Source organism: Callithrix jacchus, chromosome 7 (assembly GCF_049354715.1).
Source record: "Callithrix jacchus isolate 240 chromosome 7, calJac240_pri, whole genome shotgun sequence".
Taxonomy (NCBI): domain Eukaryota; kingdom Metazoa; phylum Chordata; class Mammalia; order Primates; family Cebidae; genus Callithrix; species Callithrix jacchus.
The window spans coordinates 66,202,909-66,222,310 of record NC_133508.1 but is presented as its reverse complement, the minus strand read 5'-3'; the positions used below and the strand labels follow the sequence as shown (position 1 = coordinate 66,222,310).

Here is a 19,402-nt window from a genome sequence, read left to right as displayed (position 1 = left end):
TTCCCCAAAGAATGATAGTTGCCAATTCATAATCAGGACACAGTGACACTATTGATTATACAGAATGTTTATTCATCAACTTGGAGGAGGACAGCCAGGATGGTGGGCAAATCTCCCATGCCACAGGCAGGCCTGGGGCCCTGGAGCTCCAAAAGGGACAGAGAACAGGATTGGGAGAGTGATCAGCCCAGCCACTGGCCTGAACCCAGGTGATATCGGCAGGGCGGAAAGGGGGTCACCTGGACACTTACTTGTGCCAGCTCCACCCAGGGCCCTGCAGTGGGTCAGAGCATGATGGCTAGAATCCGAGCACCTTGGAGCCCCATCTGCCCTCATTCCACCTGTGTTCACCTCCTTGAGTCTCGGTTTCTTCTCATATAAAATGGGGGTGAAAACAGCTCCCTCCTCAAGGTGGCTGTGAGGATTAAGTGAGTGAGTGCAAGTACAGGGTGCCCAGCATGCATAGAAAGTACATGAACCTATGAACTGCTATTCCTGCTGTTGTCACCCCAAGGGCAGTTACAGAGAGGGCACTAGGGCCCACTTTACATATAAGCGTCACTCCTGCAATAGCTGATGAATGTTAACACCCCCATTAGCCGGGCACCTGCACACACGACCCATGTCACCTACATAACCTCCTTCTGCAGCAGGAGCTGTCATGGTCCCTGCTCCACAGGGAAGGAGGTAGAGTACGTCCCAGATCACACAGGCCCCAGGGCTGGAAGCTCAGAGAAGGGCTTTCTGTTCCCAGGGCCAGGCTTGGCCCCCACCCAGCCTCCACACTACCAGGAAAACTCATCAGCAAATTCTGACAAGAAGGTGGGGGACAAGTGGGGTTGCCCCTAGTGACCCCACCACTCCTTCACTCACAGAACCCTGAGTTTGTTCTGCAGCCACAGGCTCAAGCCTGGGGGCCCTCCAGCCCTGGGTTGAAGCTGAGCCAGGTACCCCAACCCCCTTCTCCAGAGATTGTTTGGGGTGACTACATGACCCAGACCTGGCCATTGAGGTATGAGGGGAAATCTGTTGGTGGAGGGAGTGCTTCTGGGAAATATTTTTTTCTGCCTCACCCTACAACCTTCTTCTTGACTTGAAGGCTGTAGTGTGAGACACCACGTTTGGAGCTGCAGCAGCCATCTTGCAACCATGAGGCAACAAGAACAAAAAGCCAATATAGCCAAGGATGGTAAGGATGGAAGAGAGAAAGTGCCTGAGTCTGGGACATCCCTGAGCATCTGACGAGGCTGGACCACCTCCCTCCCAACATCTGGGACAGGAGTGCATTTCATGTTCCAACTGTTTGAGCCACTGTTGAGTTTTTTTATGACTTGCTGCTCAAAACCTCTAAACTGAAGGCAGCGCAGCACTCCACGTAAAGCACACAGCTATTATATTTTTCTGCCAGTGGATCTCCCTCAACAATCCTTGAACTTTCAGAAAGCAGAAGTTGTATCTTGCTAATCTCTGTACCTGCTCTGCCCCAGGAGCTAAGACAGGGCTTAGTGCATAGTGAACCCAATTCCACTTGTTGGGTAGCGTGAATAAATGATGAGCAAATACGCAATTGAATAAAGTGATGGACGAGCATAAGGAACACAGAAGCGCTTTGTAAACTGTAAAGTGCTAAGCCCAAATGAAGTCCCCACACCCTCAGCAGGGATGACAGTGCTGTCATCCTCCTGGACATCCCTCCTGCTCACACAAAACTCGGGCCTGTAACATCCCATATACCCCTTCATGCCCCTTCTTCTATTCTTGCTGGCGTTGACAATGAGCACCTCCTTCCCTCCCTCAAACAGACACTAAAAGACAAGACTTCGTGCACATCATTTCCTCCCTAAAAGGTCGGCATGGGAAACCGAATGGTCATCATTATGCCAGCTGAACTTCTTTGCTGTTATTTAAGAGATGAAAGATAGGGCACCAGAAGAGGGGGCAGTCAGGAGAAGTGGGAAAAAACCTTTCAGGGTGAAAAGGCTTTAAAATTTCAGCTCCAGGTCTCACAGGGAGACTGGATTAAAGGATCATTTCAAATGAATTTTGCCATCAGAGTGGGAGATCTGTTCCCCAAAAATGCTTCAATTTGACAGTTGGCTTCATGGAGTTTGGCAGAATTCATTTTGTAAGCAGACAAGATCAAGGAATGGAACACATCCAGCCATGAGAACTCTGTTAACCACTTGACATAATTGCGTTTCATCTAAAGTTGGGTTTTGGGCAAAACTGAAGAGTCCTTCTCATTCCACTGGCATCCCTCATTTGTGGTGTCTGGGAAAGTCCTTGTGTGGTGGAGTCAGCAGGCAAGCAGGCAGGGGCTGGGGTGAACGTGGCTGCTGCCCGGGCCCTCCCTCCATTGCCCCCACCCTTGGAGTTACTGGGGGAAGCTGAATGGAGATCGCTGGACAGAACGGGCTCTAGGCTGGCATCTCTTCCTGGGCAGAGCTGCCCGGGGCCAGCAGCCCATTCCCCCTACCCCTACACCTATCTCTAGACCGGAGGATGAATTTTGGGGCAGACATTGACTCCTCACTCTCATCCTGGCTGCCTGGACTAACATCCCCTATGACATACAAACTTTCAGCATCACCCTGGCAGGGGACGTGTCAAATGAGGCCACACCAGCCTCTCCACCATGGCATCCCTAGGCCCTTTCAATGGGTGATTTACAAGCCAGATTTGTATTTGCTGCACCAAGATCCATTTAAATACCTCCCCAGCTAAGATTTTTGTACTTGAACAGCTAGCTCCTTGCCCTCCAAAACATCTAAGTGCACTCTCTCAGCCCTGAGCTCACAGCCGGGTCCAAGGCGTCACTGCCGATTCACTGCTCACTGAGGACCCCAATCGCTGTTTTGGCTGCAAGTAGGGATCACAGATCTGCAGCTTCAGCTCTAGAGCACAGAAGGACCCACCAGGAGCCTGTGCCCAGGAGGGTCTCTGCACCCAGGGAAACCCCGCCCAATCCCACTCGAGGATCCTCACCCTCCCCATCTTCAGTGAGGATCCCTCTCAGGCCCATGAGGACACTGGTGGTTCCCTCCCCTCAGCCCTGGGAACGTGGTTTATCCATCACAGGAACACAGGTTACACAGTTAGGATCATGTGTGTATCTCTGATGAGCAGGAGCCATGGAGCAATTCAAATCCCTGAGGTTCTGGGGAGGGGAGGAAAACCTCAGACAAAAAGAGGAAGGAGCAAAGAGGAAATAGGGATATGCCAGAGAGATTAATCCCCTGCTCAGACATGAAAGAAATATGTTCAATTATACGTGCTGCATTTCATTTTAATGTACACGTGTACTCAGCTGCCAGCAAGGCTTGGATTTCCTAAAGAGAAAACTCAATGAAAGACAAGAGAATTGAAACACACAAAAAGTGCTCCTGAGATTGGAACCTCTAAGAGAGAGAAACAAAAGGCAGGCTCCAGAGGCCATGTGGCACTGAGTCCTCCCAGCACTGATGCCAGGCGCCTGCAGCTGAGCCCCAGCCCACACTGCCCACCAAGCCAGGCTCCAGAGGCCCTATGGCACCGAGTCCTCCCAGCACTGATGCCGGACACCTGAAGCCAGACCCCACGCTGCCCAGCAGCCCTGCTGCCCTGATCGCCTGGAATCAGGGAGAGACACAGCCAGAGGCAGGAGGCTCCATTGGCCTCCTGGAGCTGCCCCTGACTTGCCCTGGGGAAAGCCTGTGCCCAAAACCCTCCCAGGTCAGGAATTGGTTTTGGGCAAACAGGGCCACAGAAACCCCACAGGCACTCCCAGGTGCTGTACACCCAGCAGGGCTCCAGTGAACCTGCGGCAAGGGTGTGGAATGAACGGGATGCACTCCCTCCTTTCAGAACCTTCTCACAACACCCCCCCCCATCCCACTTAGTGCCCTCAGGGAAGGCCCTGGAAACCCCTCTCACAGCAGCACCATTGGCTGGGGCAGGCACTTGGTTCCCCAGGGCAGCATCTCCTGTTCCCAGAGACAGGGTCTCCAACAGGCGGCTCCTGGAGCCTCCAGATCCCTGGCCACTGTTTGGGCCCACCCTGGAGGCCAACCCAAAACCACGTAGGGCACAGCAGGCAGAGCCGCTGGGAGGGGACCCACTGCCCAGCACCCAGCAACTGTGTGAAAGAAACACACACACACCACACACACACACACAAAAAAAAAACAGGCCACACCATGCCACACCACAGCACACACCATGCAACACGACACAACATACACACACAGCAGGTCACACCACGTCACACCATAGCACGTACCACAGCACATACCACACCACAGCACACACACACAACAGGCCACACCATGCCACACAATAGTATGCACCACAGTACATACCACACCACACCACAGCGCACACACACACACAAAACATGCCACACAATGACACACCATAGCACACACCACACAACATACCACACACCACACCACACACACAACAGGCCACACAATGCCACAGCATATCCCACACAGCACACACAACACAACACATACCATGCACAGACAACATGACTCACCACAGCATATCACATGCCACAGTACGCCACACCACACAACATACCCCACACCATAGACACACAACACGTCATGCCACAGCATATCCTACACCACACCACACAACACACACCATACACACACAAAACATCACACCACATACCATGCACATACAACATATTATACCACATACCACGCAAACGCAATGTGCCAGACCACAGCATATCACACACCACACAACACACACCATACACACACAAAACATCACACCACATACCATGCACATACAACATATTATACCACATACCACGCAAACGCAATGTGCCAGACCACAGCATATCACACACCACACAACACACACCATACACACACAAAACATCACACCACATACCATGCACATACAACATATTATACCACATACCATGCAAACGCAATGTGCCAGACCACAGCATATCACACACCACACAACACACACCATACACACACAGAACATCACACCACATACCATGCACATACAACATATTATACCACATACCATGCAAACGCAATGTGCCAGACCACAGCATATCACACACCACACAACACACACCATACACACACAGAACATCACACCACATACCATGCACATACAACATATTATACCACATACCATGCAAACGCAATGTGCCAGACCACAGCATATCACACACCACACAACACACACCATACACACACCGCATACCATACCAACAGCATGCCATACACAACACAACATACACCACACACAACATGCCATATCACAGCATACTACACACAACACAACATACACCACATGGTGTACCCATGGTGTACCATGTGTATGTATCAGATTTCACCTGCTCCATGGGAGTCTCTGTCCCAACCAGCCGAGGTTCGAATTCTGCAGCTTCCTGCTCTGTAGACTCAGACAAATTGTTCGACCTCTCTGACCCCAGCGTCCTCATTGTGAAATGGGAAATCTGCCTCAGGATGAAGTGAGATGGCACAGGCAGTGCCTGGCACAGCAGAAGTTGTCGGTAAGTGGTGGTGGTGGTGGTGGTGGGTGTTACCACTCTGCACCAGTTCTTTATCCTTCAAAACACTGTAGCATGAGCTCTGGAAAGGCTCCTGCCTGCATATTCTAGGGGGCATCCTTCAGGGCATGTCCATGTGTGAGCTGTGCAGTGCACAGCCTGTGCAGCAGTACGCTGAGGCCCGAGTTCTAGAAAGCCTTTCCTGACTGGCCAGGTTTGGTCAGGGGCCCCCTCTCTCCTCTGTCACCCCGATCCACACCAGATTGTGAGTTGCTTAAAGGTAGGGGCTTTGTCCTGCCCATGCCTGTGTCCCCAAGCCCAGCTCAGCACCTGGTCCACAACAGGACAGGCACCAGCAATCGTTCCTTCAGCTCATGGGCCGCTGAGCAGAGATTTACATTTATGTTTAGGCTCCAAAGCTCTTAACTGAGGTCCAAAGAGGTTAAGCGCCTGAAGTAGCTAAAGGTGCCCTACTGACATTTGCAAAGCCAGAGACCTGAGGCGGCCAATTAGACACAGCATCGTGTCAAAATGCACAAGCCCCATGTCTCATTGCCCAGTCACATGCCCAGCGATGCCTATGTCCCCCCCGCTCCGGGCTTAGCACAGGCTGAGCCCTCCCGGAGACGCAGCCAGGGTGTCTGTCTCAAACATCACTGAGTTCCCTGGCACTGCTGGAAACCTAAGGGTCTATTTCCTAGGCCGTGTCAAAATGTTTCTGGTGTTGCCCAAAATAGCTGTGCCAGACACTCGTGCTGTGCCAACCACAGGAGAAGAAATGGCCCAAACGAGTGACAGAAGCTGGTGTGATGAGCTGCAGCCCCACCACACGGAGGGGGAAGCTCCGAGTGCAGGACAGTCCCAGCCTTCTCCAGACGCCCCCAAGGGGCCATGCGGGCAGTGGGGGTGGGCGCCCACTCACCCCAGGCATCTGGTTTCCCACAGTGCTGGCTGGGAGGCAAATCCCTGGAAGCGGGTGTCAGGCTCAGTGAATGGCCTCTGGGGGCAGCTGGAGCCTCCATGTGCCAGGCACTGGGGATGCAGAGATACCAGACGCCGTCCGGGGAGGGGCATCTATGCCGGGCCCTGACGGTGAGACGTTAGGCCGACCTGGAGGGTGGGGACTGACCATCGCTCCCTGCTGTCACCTGCCACATGCTGAGCTGTGTTCTAAGTGTTTACTTGTATTAAATCCTCACAGTAGCCCCCATGGGAGTGAGGCAGACACTACCACTACCACCAGTTTACAGATGAGGAGACTGAGGCACAGAGAGATTAGGAACTGCTCATCATCCGGTCACTGACCAGGTCAGGTTTCAGAGCAAGGGGCCTGGCTCCCCAGTCCTCCTGGGCCCTGCTGTGCATGGGCAGAGGGAACAGCAGAGGCAAAGGCTCAGAGCCAAGAGTGAGGACAGGGAAGAGTCGGGAGAGGGACGTAGCTAAGTCTCACCTGGAGCAACAGCGTGGGCAGCTGAGGGCGAGTGAGACTAGGGGAGAGGCTGGCCCTGGGGAGCCTGACCCCAGGTCAGGGCATGGCCACCCACACTCACTGCCCCAAAGCTTGGCCCTCAGGACACTGGCTGGTGACTCCCGCAGGTCTCACTCCCCCACCAGAGCTGTGTTGTCACCCCTGGGCCCCTGGCACAGGGCAGGGGAAGCCCTTGTCCATTTGTCCTGCATGGGCATTTGCTTTCTCCTATCTGCACTCAGCCCCAAACAGGCACAATGGGGCTGCAAACATGGGGGACACTGACCTCGATGGCTCTCAGCCCAGCCGGGGACAAAGGTGGGCATCCTGAGTGCTGCACCCGACATCACCAGCTCCCTCATTCCTGACACATGGCAGGGTCATCCCTCCCACCACCTCTGAAGGCAGATGTGGCCACATAACTGGTTCTGGCTGCTGTGCTGTGAGAGGTGGCGGTGTGTGTCACCTCCAATGGGGGAATAAAGGACCAGGGCAGGGTTGATGTCTTCTTCCTTTTGCTGTGTGACCACGGAAGCCCCAGCCAGGTGAGAGGTGAGAGACTGCAGTGAGCAGAGCCCCGAGCCCCGCCCTGAACCTGCCAGGCAGAGGCAGGGAGGCTGCTCCCGTGCTGAGGGCATGGGGCCGTTGGTCACTGCAGCACAGCCCAGGCCCAGCCAATGCCCTGCACGGAGCCGGATCACCCGAGAAGGGGAGCACCACTGTGAGAAGCAAGGGGGCGGGAGGCTGACTGTCCAGCCCCCAGACCTCCATGGAGGCTGGTCCCTGGGGGACAGGTCCCTCAATGCCACCAGTCACAGGAGCCTCAGGGGAGCTCCCAGGCCCCACCTCCAGCCTCTGACTCACCCAGACCTGGGGCCAGACAGGTGCATTCCATGACAACATGCAGCTGCCCCGGGGAGCACAGGGCGCCCCATCCCTCTGCGTTTCCTCGGCCACTCAACAAGGAACAGAGCCGGGCACCGACCATGTGCCAGGGCGTGCTGGGCCCTGGAAACACCCGGGAACAGGACCATAGGCCCCTGCCTGCCTGGAGCTCACTGACTAGTGAGAGCAGCAGTCGAATCCAGTAAACCCCCAAGGAAAGAATTCCAGAAGGTGCCGAGAGAAACCAGAGGGACGCCAAGAAGTTGGGGTGAGGGGAAGCAAGTCTGCGGAGTGGTGGGGGAGAGGTCACATCTAAGCTGATAAGGATCAGAGACCGGCCACGTGGAGGAGAGCAGGAAAAGGCATTGCAGGTGGAGGGAACTGCATGGGCAAAGGCCCTGTGGCAGGAAAGGGCTCGGGTATCCATGGGAGAGACAGCAGGGAGAGGAGGGAGGGCGAGGGCTGGCCCACACAGGCCTGGGGGTGGCAGTGGGGGGTCTGCACTTGATCCTGGAGGGAAGGAGAAGCCACTGAAAGGTCAGGAGGAAAGGAACGTGACCAATCCTCATTCAGAAGAACCTTCTGGGAACCCAGGGCCTGGCATACAGTTGGTGCTCAGTGAATGCTCACTGACAGTGACACTGCAGGAGGGAAGTGGGGAGACTCTGTGTAGGGCAATACTGACCGGTCCTGCATGATACACCTGCCCTAACACCCAGCTTGGGGGAGTCCCCTCAAGAATAGTGTGGAGCCGGTATTTATGGAGCAGCTGCCACCTGCCTGGCCCTGGGCTCAAGCTCCTTACATGACAGCTGAAATGTCTTCAGTGATGGCCCCAGGAGGAGGGGGCACAGATGTCCCCAGTGAGGACCAGGAGGAGGAAAACAGGCGTCCCAGGAAGAGGGGCACATGTGTCCCCTGTGAGGACCCCAGGAGAAGGGTACATTGTCATCATAGTTAGGATCCCAGGTGGATGGTCCACAGACGGCTCCAGTGAGGACGGGAAGAAAAGCACACCAACCTCCCAATGGGAACCGATGCTGTTTTTACAATGAGAGAGGCTCAGAGCTCAATGCTCTGACCTGATGCTAGTGCACTTGAGACAGGACTCTCATCTAAAAGTGCATCAAGAAATATTTCAATCCAGAAATCAATGGGAGCTCATGGAAGGAATTACTTGCTGAATAATGAGGAAGGACAGGTCAATAGAACTGGGTAAACGGCAGAGGAGAAAGCCGCAACTCACCTCCTGATGATGGGGTCTGAGACACCAAATTGATAAAACCATGACACTGAAATATGAGAAAATACGCAACTTCTTAACAAGCGGAAGAAACCAGCTACTCTGACAACAAAAGATAGTGGGGGACATCAGAGCCTGCAGCCAGGTCTGGACATTTTCTAGCCACATGAGTGACTCTGGAAAACCCCACCTGTATTCCAAAATGAGCCCTGGGTTGGACCCGAAACCTGGCCACACCCTTGCTTCTCACAGAGTCAGAGCTCAGACTCCTAATACCTTCTCTGTCTCAGAAGCCGATCAGCCCTTTCCATCCCTCCACCCTCAGCATGTAATCCACCCCTTCCAGGAAGTCCACCCTGATTACACCAGGCCCCACAGTCACCCAGCTCTGACCTCAGCCCATCTTCACCTCAAGGGCAGGTGGGCACAGCAGAACTTCCTGAGCCACGTGCTAAAGTTTAGTAGTAAAGTGGACAGGGACAGAATAATGTTTCTGCAGGTAAGAATTTGGAATCTGGAGTCAGAGAGACCTGTGCTGATATTCCAGTTTGCTGCATGACCCTGGTCAAAGGGCTTTACCGTCTGAGCCTCAGTTCCTTCATCTGTGAGGTGGACTCACGATTCCCACCTCACAGCAGATTTAACAAAATGCTGAATGTAAAGTGTTGCCATGACGCCCAGCATTTAGGTGAGGCTCAAGAAATGTTGGTCACAGTTATCACAGCACTTCACGGTCTGCAGAGCCCAGCCACACCTGTCAGGTTGGAATTCCGTCCCCCGTGGAAGGGACTGCATCTGGTCTTTCTGCAGCACTTCAGAGTCTGCAGAGCTCTTCCTCGGCCTTCATCTCAGGGGATCCTCAGAGCAAGCCCAAGGAGCAGGCAAGAGTGCACACCTGGGGCCAGAATCCCTGGGTTCACATCCCACCTCCGCCATGTCCTAGCTGACCTCGAGCAAGGAATTTCCCCTGTTTAAGCCTCAGTTTTCCCACCTGTGAAATGGGACCGCCAGAATGCCTGCCTTGCATGGCTGTCATAGGGTTGCACTGAGAAAGCATCTAGGGTGTGTCATGTCTGGGATCTTCATCATCCTCTCCATTTTACAGATGAGGAGACTGAGGCTCAGAGAGGGAAAGTGGCCTCCTTGAGTCCTCGCAGCCACTGATGTTGCTGGGCCAGGATTCAGCGGGTGCTTTGACCCGCTGTCCACCACGCAGTCCTGGAAGCTGCTTTATCTTCCCAGCTCTATCAGCACAGACATGGGCAGAAACCCAGAGTCCCTCATTATTGTCCGCACGGGCTCAGGGCCAGGCTGGCACCTGCTGCCCAGGCAGTGCCCAGGAGAAGGGGGTAGCAAAAGCATTCAAAGACGACTGACCACACGCCCATCATGGCACTGAGCACCTGGCCTTCATTTTCCCTTTTGTCACGACAACCACTCTATTCCCACTGCACAGAGGGGCAAACTGAGGCTTGGGAGGCTGAGGCACGTGTCCGGGATCACACAGATAGCGGCTGTCAGAGTTGGCTCTAACTCGGATCTGTCTTTGTCCAGGCTCCACGTCCCACACGCCCGAGCCAAGTGCTGTGCAGCTCCCGGCACACACTCAACTCATTGAATCCCGCCGCAACCTCGGAGGGAAATCTCCTCACTGCACCCATTGTGCAGGTGAGGAGACTGAGGCCAGGCATGGAACTACCCAAGGCCCCACAGCCAGTGAGTGGAAGAATCCCACAGAACTCAAACCCAGGGCCGTCTGTTCCCAAACCCACAGCGAAGGTGGTTCCCTCCTCCCTGCCTTGTTCCCAAAGCCTGCAGGGGGCTGGATGACCCCACTGCGGGGAGGCACTGCAGGGACAGAGGGGCCAGCTGGGGCCTGCAGGGGGTCAGGCAGGGCAGCCAGCCTCCAGGTCTCCAGAGATCGCCCAAGTTATACAGTTGCACGGAACTTTACACAGACTTCCCACCCTTTGAAAAGCTGGAGGGCTTAGGGCAGAGCCAGTCTTCTGAGAGCCTGGGTGGGAGAAAGCAGGGGAAGCTCACTTCCTGGAGTTCATTCCTCACACTGCTCCTCCCTGTGGCACTAGGAGAGCTACTTGTCTGCACCAAGTCATGTCTCTAAGGGCCTAGCGATAAACCCCAAGAAGATGGATTTATCATAAATCCCTCATTATCTTCCCTCCCCAGGGTCAGAGGTCACATCAACAACTTCCTGCCCCCTGCTTCCTCATACAGATTCACGTCAAGGCTGCAAACCTATTTTAGGAACTGTAAATCCATCCTCACTTTCCTCTAGAAATCAATTGGAAACTCAGTTGTTAAATCCACCCTAACATAAAATCTCTTAAACCGCAGGCTTTTTCTGGGCCAGGATGGGGCCACCTCCTGAGTCTGCAACTCTTCAAATCCGGCTTCTCTATAGGGTCGTGGGGAACGATGGGGGTTTCTCTGGGCCAGGCCTAGCAGGGAACACAGAGAGCAGGTGACAGCGGGAAAACTCAACTGGGCAGGCTCTGTGGAGCACCGCCCTCTCCACCTACTTAGAAGCCTGTTCCCCCTGGGCAGAGATAATCTCTATCAAAGGGAAAAAGATCAGCTCAGAGATCGTGAGGGTCCCACCTGGCTTCCACTGTGTGTCAGGCTGCCCAGGCCAACCTTCAGTCTAGCAGATAAGGCTTTCTCACTGCATCAAATGTAGACTCATGAACCCAGGATTTCCTTAGGATAAGCTGGCTCTGAATCAGACCAACTAGTGTGATCCTCATAAGCTCCCCTTGTTCATAAAGAGGAGAAAACTTTTATGTGCAGGTGGAGAATGGACAGTCCTGGGGTCACAGGAAGGAGGTGACTATCACTGCGAGCATTGCAGGGCTTCAGCCTCCTGCCTTCTTGTGTTCCAGAACAGAAGAGAACAGGTCATGTGCCTTTGCTGAGTGATTGACTGGGACGGGTCAGACTTAGATATGTCACCTAGAATTGGGGGTGACCTTTGACCAGGTTTCTGCAGTATTGTCCACTACAAACAGCGGCAACGTTAAAACATTGTCACAAATGCTTTGATTTCTCCTCCCCTGGGGAAGTGGAGTCTATGCCCTTTCTCCTGGAATATCTGAGGGTTGTGACTGCTTTGACCAATGGCATATGACGGAAGCTGTATCACTTACAGGGTGAGTTCCCAAAAGCTGCCATGTGAGAAGTCCGACTACCCCAAGGCTGCCATGCAGTGAGGAAGGCCAAGCTACGTGGAAAGGCTGCAGGTAGAACTCAGGTTGACATCCTCAGCCAAGTGCAGCCTTCAAACCCATCCCGGCTCAGCCATCAGACACATGAAGGAGGAATTATCGGTGTGCTTTCAGCACCCAGCTGTTCAGGTCATTCCCCGCCATTCAAATCTGGCCAGATTTGAATTCCAGCTAAGGCCCCAGACATTGTGGAATGGAGATCAAACCATCCCCAGTGTGCTTTTCCAAATTCCTGACCCATAGACTCCAGCTATTATTTCCTACCACTAATGGGCAGCCAGAATACCAACCAAAGGACGCTATCCAACCATCCAAAACCATCCAAAGTGCTTTGACTCTGCACCTCCATCTTGAGATTCTCAGGAAGGCTGTTTGCTTCTCTTTGGAAAGCTCACCAATCCCTTTGCTGTGCAACGCAAATCACCCCAAAACTTAGAAACTGAAAAACAACAGTGCTGGAAACATGCTTGGTGCTTCAAAGAAAAATTAGCACTGAGACAAAGGATCTCTCGGTAAAGCAATTTTTACTTCCTGCCAGAAGAGGATTTTTGCCAGCCACTTTGCCGTGAGAGTGCAACAAACAAGGGAATTGCAGACATGCCTATTTCTTGGGCGTTTGCGGTTGTTCTTACCGCTGTGTTTGATCTCGTTGGTTGGAGGCGGACTTTGCAATCTAAACTAAAACTTGATTGGCTAATAACTTAAAAAGTTGTTAAAACAGGTGAAAGCATCAGAGAAGTCCAAATAAGGAAGAGGCATAGGCTTCAAGCTGGGACATGCCTGTGAGCACATTTAGCACAGATATTTCAGTTAAAGTACCAGGACACAGAATGTACCATGTGCCTATAAGCATGTTTAACAGCTACACAGAATAGGGCTTAACAAAGAGTTATTAGCAAAAAGCAAGAATGGTTTATTCTTTAACAAGACAGCAAAGTCTAAAGAGGAACTTTTCTAGTTCCTACAAACAGCAATGCACTGTTTCTCACAATGCTGTGGTCGGCCAAGCAGGTCCCTGCTGGTCTCACCTAGACGTCTTCCTGTGCTGCATTCCATCTAGCCTGGAAAGCCCAGTTGGACCTCTCTCACATGGACAGCGGTTGGCTGTTGGCCAGGAAGCCTCAGCAATCCATGCTCCCACTAATCTCCAGCAGGCCAGGCCGGCTTCCTTAAGTGGTGGTCTCAGGGCAGCATTCCAAGAGGGCAGAAACAGAGGCTGCCAGGCCCCTGAGGCCATCTCCCAGAAGTCACATAAAATCTCTTCCCTGAATTCTACAGCAAAAGCAAGCCATGGACCTGCCCACATTCAAGGTAAGGGGAAGTAGACTCTGTCTCTTTATAAGACAAGCAACCAAGTCCTGCTTCAAAGGGCATGCACATCAGGATGGGGGGAACTTGTGGCCGTGCACTAACATCTACCAACCTAAGGAAGCACTCGGCAAGCCTGTGGGAGCAGGGTGTGTGTTCATGAAGAGAGAGAGGTTCAGGGACAAGCCTGAGAACCTGCATGAGGGAGTGGCAATCTGGGCTGGCCTCGTGCAGAAGACAGCAGGAGCATGAAGACTCCACGGCCCTTGCAGCTGCCTGGATAGTCTTGGCCCCCAGTGTCAGGGAACGGAAGTCAGATACTTCCCTCCCTGGTGTTACGTCTATAGTCTGCTTTCCGGTCCCTGCCCCAGAGCCTTCTGTGATGGTGGGCCCTCCTACACGATGAACAGGACCCTGCTGAGCACCTGGTGAGGTGTGGCTGGAAGTGGGCCTAAGGCAGGGTTGGGTTGTCACACTGCATGGATGGTAGAACTGGAATGGAAGTGCCAAATGCAAGGACATCTGGAGGGTGGGTGCAGCTCAGGGACAACACAGGAGGAAGGAGGGAGGGAAAAAGGTAAAAACAAAAAGCTGAGCTGGGGGATGTCGTGGGGTTAAGACATGTTAAGGAAGGGCCGCCTCAGGCTCTGCTGGGAAGCTGCCATGTTGGGGTGAGGCAGACCCCTCCAGCACAGCCCCACCTGGGGACAGAAGCCTATTGGGGGTTGTCTTAGTCTATTTGGGCTGCTACAACCAAATTCCTTTGACTGGGTAATTTGTGACAAAAGAGCATTCATCACCGTTCTAGAGGCTGGATAGTCCAAGATAAAGGCTCTGGTGATTCGATGTCTGGTACATCCTCACAAGGCAGATGGACAAATACTCCCTCACGCCTCTTTTATATAAAGGCACTAATCATATCTACAAGGGCTCACCTAATCACTGCCTAAGGCCCCATCTCTTAATACTACTGCACTGGAGATTATAGTTCACATAGGAATTCTGGGGACCACAAACGTTCAGACCATGGCAGGAATCTACCACCAGCAGCATGTGGAGTGGGGGTTCACCTCAGTCTTAGCTCTCAGGGGTCTGCAAGCTGGGGGACCAGGATCAGCCCTTCATTAGCCAGGCACCAAATTCAGACTAAATTATAGTGAGCAGGAGAGGGAACGAGGTCAAGGAAGACCTTGGAGAGCCCCCACTATTGCCATGTGGAAGGGATTGGGGAGCAGGTGCCTTGAAGAGAAGGGGAACTGGGAAAGTTGCAATTCCCATTGCTCAAATGAGAAAACCGAGGCTCATGGAGCAGAGGGAGCTTGCCTGAGGTCACAGAGCTGAGGCCTGAACCCATGACCCATTGTGTCGCGGAGTCTGTGCTCTAACCAGCAGGCAGCAGAGCCTCAGACCCTGCAGAGATGGGGGGTGGGTTGCGGGGCCCAGGAACCAAGACACCTGGGAAGGCTGGCACTCTGCTCCAGAGTCCCTCAGCCCTCTCAGAAGGCCCGGCTGTGTGAGCACATCCAGCATGTGGGGGCTGAGGCGGGGGCACGTCTAGAGCTTCCACTCCTCACAGGCAAAGCTAGTGCCAGTAAATCACTCCAAATAATGGGGCCGTTTGCTCAGAAAATCGAGGAGGCAGTAAACAGTTGCCAAAGTAATTAAACACACACAGTGGACGTGCCAGGCTTTCCAATGCTGCCAAGCTGCTCCAGTGGTAGCCTCCCCTCCTCAGGGTGGGAGGAAGCCTGAGCAATCGCGAGTCAGAGAATTCAATCAAAGCCTTGATTTACAATGGGGAAGCTGAGACCCAGAGAGGGTGAGAGACCTGCCCAAGGACACACAGCTGGCTAGAGGCAGAGGTAGATCAGAGTTGCTCCCAGACACCTAGCTAAGCAGAGGGTCAAGCTCATGGGGGACAAGGGGTGAAATCTGGCAGGGGATGAAGGAGGAAACCAAGGCTCACAAAGCGTAGGTAACTTGCCCAAGGATTCACAAGTTAAGTCGTGGAACGAGGAGTTGAGCCCAGGTCTCTTCAATGTATTTTAATTGTTCTCTGCTGCCTTTTTCACTTTAGCTGTGGGGTCAGGTCATCCTTTAGCAGGAGGATGCCGTTGGTCAGAGAGATTTCTAGCAGCAAAGGAAGGTGATTCCAGGCTGAGGGTAAGCACAAGCAAAGGCAGGGCAGGGGAGGCAGGGACTGGGGGGACCCTGCCTGGTGCACGTATCAGTTAGTCCTCCGTGCAGCAGTAAGAAGTCCACTCACTCCAGCTCGAAGGCCAAGGGAGCTTACTGGGTCATGAAACTGAGAGGTCCAGAGTTAAGCTCTGGACACCTTCCATGTGTGCATCGGGACCCAGCTCACCCTGCTCCATGCTCCAGAAAGATGACCTGTGTGGACTGCACCTACCGTCTGTCTAGCTGCCAGTGGGGAGCACCCCCAAGACACAGGAGGGAGGGAGGAGTGTGCAGCTAAGGCATTTACTGCCTGTCTCCCCGAAAGGGCTACCAGAGTCAGTGACCCAGGCTCACAGCTCCAACAGGGCAGCCCTCTCCCCGCAGCCCCCTGTCTCCAGGCTCTGATAATTGCTCACTCTCCTCACCCTTTTCAGGCTCCAGGGTAGTAATGACTCCTTCGTTAGTTTCCCAGAGGTGCTGAACTATCCCTGGAGTCTCCCCTTCACCCTGCCCTCACCTTTTATAAATTGTTCATTTATCAAACTCTCCTCAAATTGCCCAGTTTTGTTGTCTATGGAGATACAGACTCATGAACAACTTCAGGTGTGGCTTGATCTAGCTGCTCAAATGATGTCCATCTAGACACAGGCTCTCACCATTTCCCTGCTCTGCCTTCTGAGTTGCCAGTTTCATCCTCAGGGTCCCCAGGATAGCACCCTTCCCTCTCTCATCCCTTTCCACCCCCACCTCCCCACCCCACTCCACCCTCAGCTCCAATGACCCACATTCTCTCCGTCTCACCTCCTCACATCACACCATTCAGAGAGGAAGAGAGTCTCTAACCATAGCTGAAGGGAAAAATAACAAGTCGTTTCCCTGAAGTTGGAGCAGACATCTCCACATCTCATTGGTTCTGATTCAATTACATGTCAAACCCAGCCAGTCACTGTGCCCAGTGGCTATCTGGCTCAGACCAATCAGGGCCCACCCTGGAGCTGTGAGTTGGAACAGGCCATCCCACCCAAACCACACAACTGAGAATTGTGAAGGGGAATCCAGGAGAGACTGGAGGTGCAGGGTAAGGGATGGGCACTCAGGAGGCCGTCGCAATGGCCCAGGTGAGCACTGACAGGCCCTGGCCTAGGGCAGTGCGGGGGGCGGTGAGAAGCAAGAGGGTTCAGAGGCAGAAGTGCAGACATCCACTCCTGCATCCCAAGGCCTGGCTGAGAAGTTGAATTCCAGAGTTGGCGTCTGGCCCTGCCTAATTCAGGACTTGTCTCCTAGCTCTCCCCAGACAAGGTTGGTGGATAATAGTGGGGAAAGCCCAGCAACCGTGCAGGACAGGGGAAAGGCCCGGACTGAGGAACCCTATGGACCTGGGTTCAAATCCCAACCCTGCCCCACACTTGCTATGCAACCCTAAGCAAGTTACTGATGTCTCTGAGCCTTGGGTTTCTTATCTGTACAAAGAGGGGTTAGACTTGCTTACAGGGATCAACCACCAAGCCGAATTCTGGGGCAATGCAGGCTACAGCACAAAGATAGACCCTGAAATGGGAAAGAAGTTTCCCACCTGGTCCTCCATCCCACCCAGCTAACAACAACAACAAAAGACCCAGCACTTAGCTGTGCTGTTTGGGTACTGAAAACAGTATGAGCCTCTGCTAGGTGTTCCCTTGAGCCTTATGTATACATTGACCAGAAAACCTGTTAAGAGCACCTGGGGCCTGAGCAGCAGGTGGTACTGAGAAACAGCCCTACCCTTGGAACCCAGAAGCCCAAGGACCCTAACTCCAGATCTGTGGCTGGTTGGAGCCTGTGGTGAATGGAAGATGTCTTAACCTGCAGGCGCTTCTTGGGGTTTGGGGATCCCTGCATCCCCAACGAGGTCCCCTGCTACACTCCACTGGGTAAACAGCTAAGCCTGCCATGGGTGCTTGTGGAGACCACATACCTCATTCAGACGCCCCAGGTAACGCCAGAGCAGATACTTCCACCTCAGGCTAGTCCACTCAGATCCAGGCTGTGGCATTAGGGGCACAAGAGCATTCTCTTAGTAAATGGAACAGAAGGTTCAAGGGGAAAGCAACTCTAGCTGCACAACCGCGTCCCCGTAATTCAAAAAGGATACAACCATACCATTAGGTGTCCTGTCACCTCCCCTCAGTTACCCACAGGGATGGTCTTTCACTACCTAGAAATATTGGTCTTAATTCCAGGGAGGTCCTGAGAGTTCTCGGGCTCGGTTTACTGGCAGCGCAGCCAAACTATAAACTCATGGTGTCCACCGGGCAGCTGTCCGGCCTGAACAACTCAGAAACTCCCACTTCAGGAAGGGTCAGTGAGCACAGTGGGCCCAGTTGAAAGTTGCCATTCTTGTCTTAGACGGGACTCCTAAGGACCAGACATGTTCTGTTTTCATCAGCTCTTGAAAATGGCCAGTGATCCAGGTATCTGGTCAGCTGCCCAAACCACTTGACTGACAGTTGTAAAGAGGAGCCTCAGTTTGCCTGTCTTGAAATGGCAATAATAACATGCGTGATGGTTCACTGGTATATTAAGGACACCTTTCTGTGGAGCTGTGACCTCTGAAAAGCCATGGCAGCAGCCCATCGGGACATTTGCAAATCTGTGTGGGTGCCTTACTCACAGGAGACCGGGTGGAACAGGTAGCCGACATCACCACTAGGATCCATCGCTGGGCTGGGCACAGTGATTCTGTCACCATAACCCAGTGGGCTCAAAACACAGTCTCCATCTGCCCACCAAGAGGGGACTGTGGTACCTGTCAGTGGTAGCTTCCCGTTCCTTCCAGGAAGGAAACACACTTGCTTAGTACCTGTTACAATGTTTGCTGCTTGCTCAAAAAGTACCAGACCCTTACCCCCGGTTCCTCAGCTCCAGCAGGACCCCCATGTGCACAGCATCCACCAGAGTCTATCCCTTTGACCCATGGGACTTGGGGCAGGGAATCCGTGCAACTGCACTAATGGGCCTGCTGCCTGCTGCGTGTAGGTGAGAAACTGCTGCACTCCCATCTACATAGTCAAGTCGGCTTTAGGCGTCTGTGGCATGTAGTGGGACTGCTCCTTGCCATCATCTGCAAGGTTGGAGTTTTTCCATGACAGGCCCCCAGGGCTGGGGAAGAGACAACGGGAGCTCTCTAAACAGAAGACAGAGCTACAGGAATGGAACTCTCCTTGGCCCCCAAGGATTCTTTCTCTGCCTGTCTTTCATCTGTCTCTGCCTCAATCTGCAAAGCAGCCTCCATTTCTCTCACCACACCCTGTGAGGACAAGGAAGGGGGTCCCAAGCAGCTGCTTCCAGCTCCGTGACCCCAAAGCCAAGAGTCCCTCCCACTATCTGCAGTGGAAGTCCCAGGGAGGGCTCTGATTGGCCCATCTCTAAGCCAATCCCTGTGGCCCAGAGTGTGACTCTGACTTGCCAAGCCTGGATCATGTCCCTATCCTGGACCGGCTCCCGGGAGAAGAGGTTAAGGAATTGAGAGCTCCCAGAATCACATGGAGCCATTGAGAAGTTCTCACAAAGGGTAA

General features: G+C 53.4%; 1 long non-coding RNA gene across 1 annotated transcript in view; it reads right to left on the bottom strand.

Annotated features, from left to right (window-relative positions):
- Positions 1 to 19,402, bottom strand: part of LOC118155381 (uncharacterized) — an 87,970-nt gene that overhangs the window by 22,555 nt on the left and 46,013 nt on the right. The window lies entirely within an intron of this gene.